The sequence below is a fragment of the Dipodomys ordii genome, unplaced genomic scaffold, assembly GCF_000151885.1.
Source record: "Dipodomys ordii isolate 6190 unplaced genomic scaffold, Dord_2.0 Scaffold29, whole genome shotgun sequence".
Taxonomy (NCBI): Eukaryota; Metazoa; Chordata; class Mammalia; order Rodentia; family Heteromyidae; genus Dipodomys; species Dipodomys ordii.
Genome location: NW_012267245.1, coordinates 3,292,803 through 3,301,043, shown reverse-complemented (window position 1 = coordinate 3,301,043; position 8,241 = coordinate 3,292,803). Strand labels below are relative to the sequence as shown.

The window sequence follows — 8,241 nt, the reverse complement described above, 5'->3', positions numbered from 1 at the left end:
AAAAAAAAAAAAGTCTCAGACTTTTCTTCCCTGGACTGGCTTTGAACTGCGGTCCTCAGATCAGCCCCCCCAGCACCAAAGACCTCTCAGGACCCTCCTGTTGCAGCCAAAGCAAAGAGTCTCTGAAGCCAGGTGCCGGCAGCTCACGCCTGTCATCCTAGCTACTCAGGAGGCTGAGATCTGAGGATCGCGGTTCAAAGCCAGCCTGGGTGGCTTACTAGCCTTGGAGCCAAAGCATTCAGGGCCCTGAGTTCAAAACCCACAACCGACTGAAAGGAAAAGAACAAAAGAGAAAGGAAGGAAGGAAGGAAGGAAGGAAGGAAGGAAGGAAGGAAGGAAGGAAGGAAGGAAGGAAGGAAGGAAGGAAGGGAGGGAGGAAGGGAGGAAGGGAGGAAGGGAGGAAGGGAGGGGAAGGAAGGTCAGTCAAGATGACCACAGGGGTGCTATGATGGATTCACACCACGAGAGGGCGCCACCACAGGCTGCGGTCTGGGGATGAGGTGAGGAGTTGACCATCCAGCTGAGCCCAGCCTGGTGGAGGTCAGCGGGTGGAGAGGGAGGAGGGCATTGTGGGCAGGCCCTCGGGTGGGAAGGAGCTGAGGATGACCAGAAGGGGGGCATGTGACCGTAGCAGAGACGGCAGGAGTGTGGGCCAGGACTGGGCCAGGCAGAAGCGTGGTCCGTCCTGGGTGCAGGACATCATAACTACCTTCTTGCTCCTGGAATCAGCTGAGAACCCCCTGGAGCGGGGGTCCAAGGGCCCGGGTTTCCCTCACACAAACGTGTATTTGTTTGTTGTTTATTCAGCCCCCTCCACCACCACCCCCTCCCAGGGCCTCAAACCCGCAGAGTCCTTTTCCTTGAACGAGACCCAACTCAGTTCAGCTCACATCAGAGTGGGCCTCGCTTATGGAGATGGAAAACGGACAGGAAAGACACCCAGGGCCGAGGCCAGGGTCTTTTTCCTCCTCCTGAGAGCTGATGGGCAGATTTGGGGGGACCCTGGGCTCACCTGGAGGTTCTGTCTCAGATCCTTCTTTCTTGGCAGCTCAGGGCAGCCTAAGGAGAAGTTGAGACCCTCCTCTTTATACCTTCGGGTCAAGGGCAAAGTCTCCAGAACCCTAGCTGCCCCCCCTTCCACCCCCCCCTCCGTCCCGGTCCTCCCGCAATTAGATTTAACTTCACCCTGAGATTCCTCCCAGTTAATTCCTAATCGTCAGCTCCGCAGGGGGGTGTCTATGATCAGCCTCCCATTCTCCACCCAGCCAGCCTGAATCATGACCCTGGTAAAGACCTGTACCGACCCCTCCCTGAGGGGGGATCACCCAGACACTTGCTCCTGAGGGATGGGAGGGAGTATGGGATGGGAGGGAGGCAGAGGAGATAAGCCCAAAGATGTGGGGTATATTGGAATTCAGAGGGTCTCCCAGACTTAGAATCAGGATGAGAACCTGAAAATGCAAGGTCAACCGTGGGCAGGGGAGATGGGGCCCTCTCTGTGGGCGGGGCTGAGTTTAAATGGTAGTGGTGGCTCACACCTGTCATCCCAGGTACTCAGGAGGCTGAGATCTGAGGATCGAGGTTCAAAGCCACCCTGGGCAGGAAAGTGCATGAGATTCTTATCTCCGATGAACCACCAAAACACCGGAAGTGGCGCTGTGGCTCAGGTAGAGCCCTAGCCTTGAGCTGAAGAACTGAGGGACAGCGCCCAGGCCCTGAGTTCAAGCCCCATGACTGATCAAAAAAAATAATAATAAAGATGTCTTCCGGCTGGGAACATGGGTCATAGAGTGCTTGCCTAGCCTGAGCAAGTTCCTGGGTTCAATCCCCAGTACCGCACAAATCAAAAGACTTAAAATCCATGAATGTGTAAAATAAATGGTTCTGGCTCACCCCATCAGATCCAATAATGGTGGATTCTAGTCTAAATCTAGTTTAGGCAAGTGAGTAATCATGTTATCAATTCATCTTCCTGGTATAACCATGTGATCTATCCATCTCACTCATCCATCTTCCATTTATCCATCATCCATCCACCCATCCATCCATTCATCTATCCACCCATCCACCACCTATCCATCCATTCATCTATCCACCAATTCTCCATCCCCCATTCCCCATCCATCATTCATCCATCATGCATCCATCCATCCATCCATTTATCCATAACACATCATCTATTCATTATCTACCCACCCACTCGTCCATCCATTCATCCATCCATTCATCTGCCCACCCACCCATTCATTCATCCACCATCCATCATATCTATCCACCACCTGTCCATTCATTTATTCATCATCCATCCATCCATTTATCCATCATGCATCATCTATCCATTATCCATCCACCCACCTGTCCATCCATTCATCTGTCCACCCATCCATCCAGTCATCATCCACCATCTATCCATTCATTTATCCATCATCCATCCATCCACCCATTTATCCATCATCCATCATCTACCCATCATCCATTCATCCACCCATCCTTCCATTCATCCATCCACCCATCCATCTATCATCATCCATCATTCATCCATTATCCATCCATCAGTAATAAATATATCATCTCTCCATTTATTTATCACTCACTCATCATTTATCCTCTATTCATCTATCAAAATCCATCCACCATCCATCTATCATCCATTACCCATCCATCATCACCCATTCATCTATCCATCACCCATTCATCTATCCATCACCCATTCATCTATCCATCACCCATTCATCTATCCATCATCATCCACCATCCGCCTAACCAGCCCTGCAGTCATAGCCTTACCCATCCATTCCTAAGTACATCAGTTGAGTTTTACTCTGGGCCAAGACCTGCAATGCTAGCTTCTCTGCCAGTGTGAAGAAAGCTCTGAGCAACCATTAAGTCAGTCTGGCATGTCACAGGTCAGGTCACCTCTCTGGGCCTCTTCCTCATTTTACTTAGTGAAAGGCAATGAATTAGCTTCTTCAGTGAGTGGTCATTTTTTTGTTGTTGTTGTTTGTTTTTTGTCAGTCATGGGGCTTGAACTCTGGGCCTGGGCGCTGTCCCTGAGCTCTTCAGCTCAAGGCGCGCGCTCTACCACTTGAGCCACAGCGCCATTTCCGGTTTTCTGGTGGTTCATTGGAGATAAGAGTCTCATGGACTTTGCTGCTTGGGCTGGCTTTGAACCGTGATCCTCAGATCTCAGCCCCCGGAGTAGCTGGGATGACAGGCGTGGGCCACTAGTGCCCGGCACAGTGGTGGAGTTTAATGAGATATATGACCTACAGCATTCTCCACCTTGTGTAGAGGGACCCAGCTCAGGGTCACAACTCTTCCTGACCTCTGCTGATTCCAGGTCCTCTGAGCTGCACCCCTGGGTGACCCAGACACAAAGTTGGCCATTTTCTGCCCTGTTCTTCCTTTAATTTGACAAAGGCTGGCTGATGAATCCTTCGTGCCAAGTCTAGGCCTTGCTATGGTGCATTGAGTTTCTGTGGAAAGTGGCTGAGAGTGGAGACCTAGCCCAGCCTGGATTTGGGTAGTGAGGACCTTCAAGTGTGCAAGGGAAAGAGGAGGGGAAAAAGGAAGTAATGATACTGTTGGCTTTGTGTGTGTGTGTGTGTGTGTGTGTGTGTGTGCACGTTCATAGGTGTGCCAGAATTGATCTGCCCAGGCTGGCTTTGAACCATGATCCTCAGATCTCAGCCTCCTGAGTAGCGAGGATGATAGGCGTGAGCCACCAGCACCTGGATAACTTTCATTGAAGCCTTAGCACTAACACACACACACAGACACACACACACAGACAGACAGACACACACCACACAGCTAAGAACCTCTCACAGGCCCAGGAAGAGAATCAGAATCTCAAACACCCAGAATCCAGGACCATCTGCTGGTCAGCTGGGTCAATGCTGCTGACGTATCATGTAACCAGAGAAGAGAGCCCATCTGACCTCAGGACTCCTCAGGGGAGAGGCCGAGCTGTCACGGCGCCAGGGCACAGCCATGGCGAATGCAAGAGGATGGTGAAGACTGAATTTCATCCTGCCAAGAAACATCCGTTTCTCCTGGCGGCGTGAAGGCTGCGTGGAACAGAGAAAGAACGGTCCTAAGTGTGTGTCCAGGGCCTGGCAAGCCCTGGATGGTTCAATCACATGGTTCAACAATTGGGGCTTCTGATCCATTTGCTCCTTAAATACACACGGTGTGCCACCCAGGAGATTTTTGTTGTTGTTGTCAGTCATGGGGCTTGAACTCCGGGCCTGGGCGCTGTCCCTCAGCTCTTCAGCTCAAGGTGAGTGCTCTACCACTTGAGCCACAGCGCCACTTCTGGCTTTGTGTGTGTGTGTGTGAGAGAGAGAGAGATATTCACTGGAGATAAGTCTCACAGACTTTCCAACCTGGACTGGCTTTGAATCACGATCCTCAGATCTCAGCCTCCTGAGCAGCTAGGATGACAGGCGTGAGCCACTGGCATCTAGGTGAAAGTCTAGATTTCAAGGCACTCTGTTTCATTCGAGTCTCCCTTCATCTTCTGTGAGCCCCAGCAGCGGTAGCTGACCGCAGGACACCCCATCCTGGGAAGGGGGGAGCACCCAAGTATAATGATTAATCTAATTGGTCCATGTTCTGGTGATTCATTGATGGATCAGGTCAAAGTCTGTGGCCCAAAGAGCTGAGGCTGCTTTGAACTTTCCCTAAAAGTTACCTCATGTTTCTCTGCAGGCTCCAGCCCCGTGTCCTTCACGCTGTCCTGACTCAAGGCTGAGGCTGTTGGAAGCCCAATGCTAGAAGCCAGGCCTCTGTTTTGTGCTAGTCCAGGTGGGACTACCTTCAATGGCCAGGCCTTCCTTCTGACAGCCAGCAGCCTAGCTAGTTGGCCTGAAGATGGACACTATAATAGTTCTCCTCTATGGTGGTTCTCAGGGCCTGGGCGCTGTCCCTCAGCTCTTCAGCTCAAGGCGAGCGCTCTACCACTTTGAGCCACAGCGCCACTTCCGGTTTCCTGGTGGTTCATTGGAGATCAGAGTCTCATGGACTTTCCTGCCAGGGCTGGCTTTGAACGGTGATACTCAAATGTCAGCCTCCTGAATAGCCAGGATTCTAGGCGTGAGCCACCAGCACCCAGCTTCTCCTAGTTTTCTGTCTCTGCTCTATTCCTAAGTCTGATCTCTGAGGAGCAATGTTAGGGTCACAGAACACACCATGTCCAGACCCTCCACACCCATACAGTCATATTCCTAGTTCTTCTTAGCTCCACCAGACGTGTGAATAAGGCCTGCTATACTGACTCACACCTGTAGTCCCAGGTATGAGAAACGGAGATAGGAAGATCTTGGTCTGAGGCCAACCCAGGCCAAAATAAAAGACTTTAGGGGCTGAGAAGGTGGCTTAGTGGTAGAGTGCTTGTCTAGCATGCATGAAGCCCTGGTTTGATTCCTGAGTACCACATACACAGAAAAAGCTGGAAGTGGCGCTGTGGCTCAAGTGGTAGAGTGCTAACCTTGAGCAAAAGAAGCTCAGGGACTGTGCCTAGGCCCTGAGTTCAAGCCCCAGGACTGTCAGAAAAACTCCACAGGACTTTATTTGAAAAATAAAAAAGGCCTGGAGGTGTGGCTTAAGTGTAGAGTGCCAAGCAAGGCATTTTGGTTTTGTATGCATGTAGGTGTGTGTGTGTGTGTGTGTGTGTGTGTGTGTGTTGGAAACTGAACTTATGGCCTGTACACTGTCCCATGCTCATCTTTTTTGCTGGTCAATTGGAGGTAAGAGTCTCCTAGACTTTCTTGTTCAGCTAGCTTTGAACTGTGGACTGCAGATCTTAACCTCCTGAGCAGCTAGAATAACGTGTGAGTCACTGGTGCCCAGCAAAATTATTTCATCTATGTGTGTGTGTGTGTGTGTGTGTGTGTGTGTGTATGCATGTGTGTGTGTGCCAGTATTGGTGCTTGAACACAGGGCCTGGGGGCTGTCCCTTAGCTCGTCAGTTCAAGTCTAGCGCTCTTACCACTTGAGCCACAGCCCCTTAAGGTTATAAGAGGTCCTGAATGAATTGAGTTTCAATCTCAGCACAGCCAAAAACAAGTATGAATGAGCCGGGTGCTAGGGGGCTCTCAACTGTCATCTCAGCTACTCAGGAGGCTGAGATTTGAGGATCACAGTTTGAAACCAGCCTGGGAAGGAAAAATCTGTGGGACTCTTATCTCCAATCAACCACCAAAGAAGCTATTAGTGGCTCTGTAGCTCAAGTAGTAGAGCATTTGCCTTGAGCAAAAAAAGCTCAGGGACAGTGCCCAGGATTAGAGTTCAAGTGCTTGCGTGCGCGCACGTGCACACACACACACACACACACACACCCCAGTATGAATGTGGCTTGCAGCTAATAGCCCTGTGTCCATTCTGGACTGCATCTGACACAGTGGAACCAATCAAATGTGTTTCTCTCCATCTGGAAAGCAACTCTAGCTGCTAGAAGCAGCGATCACCTGACTGCCAGGCCCTCTGCAGGGTGCACCTCCTGTTTATTCTGGGGGGCGATAAGGGTGGCTGCCCTCGGGGGCACTGGGCACAGCTGAATCAGCCCAGCAGGGGCCCCTGGTGAGCCATTCCCACCCAGCCCAGATCCAAGGTCACTTTGTGCCAGGAGCAGCCTCCTACCCTATCCTGGGGAGCAGGGACCAGAGACAGCAGCAAGAGTGCCTTTAGGCAGATGCTGGTGGCTCACGCCTGTAATCCTAGCTACGTAGGAGCCTCGGATCTGAGGATGGTGATCTGAAGCCAGCTCAAACCGACAACTCTGCAAGACTCTCTGTGCAATCATCCAGCAAAAAAGCCAACCTAGAGGCATGACTCAAGTAGTAGAGCACCAGCTGTAAGCAAAATGAGTTTTTGTGGGGTTTTTTGTTTCTTTTTATTTTTGGTCAGTCATGGGGCTTGAACTCTGGGCCAGGGCGCTGTCCCTCAGCTCTTCAGCTCAAGGTGAACGCTCCACCACTTGAGCCACAGCTTCACTTCTGAGTTTTGATCCTGTGATCTCAGTTTCTTGAATAGCTAGGATTACAGGCGTGAGCCACCAGCACCCAGCCTCAGTGTATATTCTTCCAGAACATTCTCCTTTCCGTATGCTTCTAAGTGCCCATGTGTTTGGGGTTTATCTGGGTGATTGGTTTGAACGGGTTCCCAAATGTTCACCCGCTGGGAATGTGGACTTCAATGTGGCAGTGAGCAGTGCCATCTTTGGGAAAGTAACAGGGTCACTTCATATTAGTGTGCTTTTTTGGGGAGTGGCTGTTATTTCCATTCTATTTTATTTTTGTATATGTGTGTGCTGGTCCTGGGTCTTGAACTCAGGGCCTGGGCGCTGTCCCTGAGCTTTTTTTGCTCAAGGCGAGCGCTCTACCATTTGAGTCAGAGCTCCACTTTCTGTTTTTGTGGTAGTTCATTGGAGGTAAGAGTTTCACAGACTTCTCTGCCCGAGCTGGCTGCAGATCATGATCCTCAGATCTCAGCCTCTTGGGTTCCTAGGATGATAGGCTTGAGCCCCTGGCACCTGGCTTCTGTCAAGTTAAAGCCTGGGAGCTCAGTTGGCACAGGATGAGACAAACACATGTGCTTCCCATGGACCACCTACAGCTTGCGCCCATGCTCATCATTTCTAATGGTGTTATAAATATCTTGTATTCTTGGCAGAAGAAAAGGTTCCTCACAGAGTGCTTTTGTTTTGCCAGTACTGGGGCTTAATCTCAGGGCCTAGGCGCCATCCCTTAACTTTTACTGCTCAAGGCTGGTGCAGAGATTTGAGGATCATAGTTCAATGCCAGCCCTAGCAGTAAAGTCTAAGACCCTTATCGGCACTGACCCACCAGAAAACCAGAAGTGGAGCTGTGGCCGAAAGTGGTAGAGCGCTAGACTTGAGCAAAAGAACTCAAGGACAGAACCCAGGTCCTGAGTCTCCTTGGCTTTGAATCATGATCCTCAGATCTCAGCCTCCTGAGGAGCTAGGATGACAGACATGAGCCACCGGTGCCTGGCTTTGAGTCTTTGGTAGAAGAAAAGAATGCAGGCAGATTAATGCCCGCTGGGCCTCAGAGCCTGATGAAGACTGAGGTCTAGTTGCAGAAAAGACAGGGTCCATACCCCCACTTTCTCCCCTATATTCTGGGTATTTGGGAAGAGAGATTCTAAAAATAAGACATTGAGACATACATCTGCTGGGTGCCAGTGGCTCCCACCTGTCATCCTAGCTACTCAGGAGGC

The 8,241-nt window shown here is 50.8% G+C and overlaps 1 protein-coding gene across 1 annotated transcript in view; it reads right to left on the bottom strand.

Moving 5' to 3' along the window:
- Slc34a1 (solute carrier family 34 (type II sodium/phosphate cotransporter), member 1) overlaps positions 1-1,094 on the bottom strand; it is a 13,377-nt gene extending 12,283 nt beyond the window's left edge. The window contains exon 1 of the mRNA XM_013016082.1: positions 1,013-1,094. The gene's annotated coding sequence lies outside the window, so the exon portion shown is untranslated. The remainder of the gene's footprint in view (positions 1-1,012) is intronic.
- Positions 1,095-8,241: the final 7,147 nt, after the last annotated feature.